This window comes from Microcaecilia unicolor, chromosome 5 (assembly GCF_901765095.1).
Source record: "Microcaecilia unicolor chromosome 5, aMicUni1.1, whole genome shotgun sequence".
NCBI lineage: Eukaryota > Metazoa > Chordata > Amphibia > Gymnophiona > Siphonopidae > Microcaecilia > Microcaecilia unicolor.
In genome coordinates this window covers 316,656,393-316,659,065 of record NC_044035.1, presented here as the reverse complement: position 1 = coordinate 316,659,065, position 2,673 = coordinate 316,656,393, and positions in this window count along the sequence as shown.

The following is a 2,673-nucleotide window of genomic DNA, read 5'->3' as shown; positions in this document are numbered from 1 at the left end:
AATTCTATAAATGGTGACTAAAAAGTCAGCACTGAAAAAGCCTATCTAAATGGTATTCTGAAAGCCACGCCTAAAGTTCAACGCGATTTATAAAATAGTGCTTAGGCGGAGAGGTTGTGTGTAAATTTAGGTGCCGCCATTTGCACCAACGAAAACATAGTACAAATGCCCACTCCTAAATTTATGCACAGAGCACAGTTATGCTTTAATTATATGCGTAGCTCAAAACCACGCCCCCGATCTGCCTCAAAATGCCCATGACCCTTCCATTTCTGTGCTCCCTTTTCCGTGTTCCATGTAAATTTTAGGCTTGGATCCTATATCTAAATTTACACACATAAGTCCTAATTAAATCTAATTAGTGCCAATAATTGTAAAAAAAATAAAAGAAAAATAAAAAAAATTGCAAATGCAAACCAGAACCACACCTAAATTTGTGCAATCAATTTTTGGCGACTTGTATAAAATCAGCAAGACGATGCATGCATTTATAGTGACGGTGTTAAATTTAAAACAAACACACAACTGGGAAAAATTCAAAACTACTAACACAAGCAAAACTTTGTTTTGATCATGTGCATCCCTTTTATGTAGTATGTAGAACCTTCTATAAGTATAAATGGATACTCCAAATCTTATTTGGCACTGATTGTTACTCACTGGGAAAGCAATTCACTGTCCTGATATATAGCATTTATAAGAAACATTTTAGAAAATTTCATTCTTTATGGAGTTAGAAAATTTCTTCTTTAGAAACAGAGGGGTTCTTTTACTAAGCTGTGGCAAAAGGGGGTCTGTGCTAGTGTCAGCGTGTGTTTTTGACATGCACTGAGGCCCCCTTTTACCACAGCAGGTAAAAAGCTGTCTTTTTTCTCAAAAAGAAATAGCCATGTGGTAAGTGGCCATTTTGTTGGGGGGGGGGGGGGGCGGGAGCTCTTACCACCGCCCATTGAGGTGGCAGCAAGGGCTCCCTCCCTAACCCAGCAGTAACCGGGCAGCCCCCGATCACCACCAGGTAAGCACTGGCGCTATAAAAACAGAAAATATTTTTGTAGCGCCAGAAATGGCACGCGCTGGGGGGTGGGAACTACCATCGGACTCCTGTGGTAGCTCGGCGGTTGTTCCAGATTCCACAACTCTTTAGTAAAAGGGCCCCAGAGTAAGTCTTATGGTGAGGTGTGCTTAAGATATGGGGGTAATTCTATGATCATACACCTATATATGCATTCTGTTAAAAAAAATATGTGTTCCTCACAAAATACTAAGGAAGCCAAGTATATACATGCATTTGCTGTTGTGCTAGTACCTATGGGTCCCTTTTACTAAGATGCGGTAAGCACTAATGCGTGCTTACCGCAGCTTAAAATGGCGTACTTCAGGTCGTGCTGAGGCTTCCCTCAGTAAGTTGCAATGTGTGTGATCTACCCACATACTAAAAAAATAATTTTTATTTTGTAGCTGAGGAGGCATATCTGGGGCAGAGTGGGCATTTCTGTGTAAATCAGCATGTTGGCCTTGTTGTACACTAACTGATTAGCGCTTGAGCCCTTACCACCTACAAAATAGGTGGTGGTAAGGCGTCACACGCTAATTTTTGTTATTGGATACATGCTAAAATGTCAATATTAGCGCATGACCATTAAATAAAAAATATGTAAAATCAGCTATTCTCTGGCTGCAGTGAAAAGGTCGTCTTAGTGGGTGGGAAAGACCTATGTAAGGGTGTGCTAGACCACTTTTTGCGTCAGCTTTGTAAAAGGGCCCTTAAATGCTGGAATACCCACAATTTATAATATTCTCTAAATTACGTGTGCAAGTGTGAATCTCACCTGCTCTCTGCCTATGTGGGTATAGACCTTAGGTGGAATTTTAACATTTACACACCAAATTTTAGAAACATAGAAACACGATGGCAGATAAGGGTTGTATGGCCCATCTAGTCTGCCCATCTCAATAGCCACTAACTCCTTTTCCTAAGAGATCCCACATGTATGTCCCATGCCTTCCGAAACTCTGACACAGTCTTCATCTCCATGACCTCCATTGGGAGGCCATTCCATGCATCCACCACCCTTTCCGTGAAAAAGTATTTCCTCAGATTCGTCCTAAGCCTATTTCCTCTTAACTTCATCTTATGCCCTCTCGTTCCAGAGATTTCCTTCATTTGAAAAAGGCTCACCTCCTCTACGTCAATTCCACTGAGGTATTTAAGTGTCTCTATCATATCCCCTCTCTCCCACCTCTCTTCCAGCATATACATGTTGAGGTTCATGAGCCTGTCCCTATATGTTTTATCACTGAGACTGCTGACCAATTTTGTAGCTGCCCTCTGGACCGACTCTATCCTGTTTATATCTTTCCATAAGTGTGGTCTCCAGAATTGCACACAGTATTCTAAATGGTGCCTCACTAGAGACTTATACAAAGGTATTATCACCTGTTTTTTTCCTGCTGGTCATCCCTCTCCTTATGCACCCAAACATCCTTCTGGCTTTGAGCGTTGCCTTTTCTACCTGTTTGGCCATATTAAGGCCATCAGACACAATCGCCCCAAGTCCCGCTCTTCTTTCATACATAGAAGCTCTTCACCCCCTATACTGTACCGTTCCCTACAGTATAGGGGGTGAAGAGCTTCTGTTCACACATATATATGCATATACAGCATTATACTAA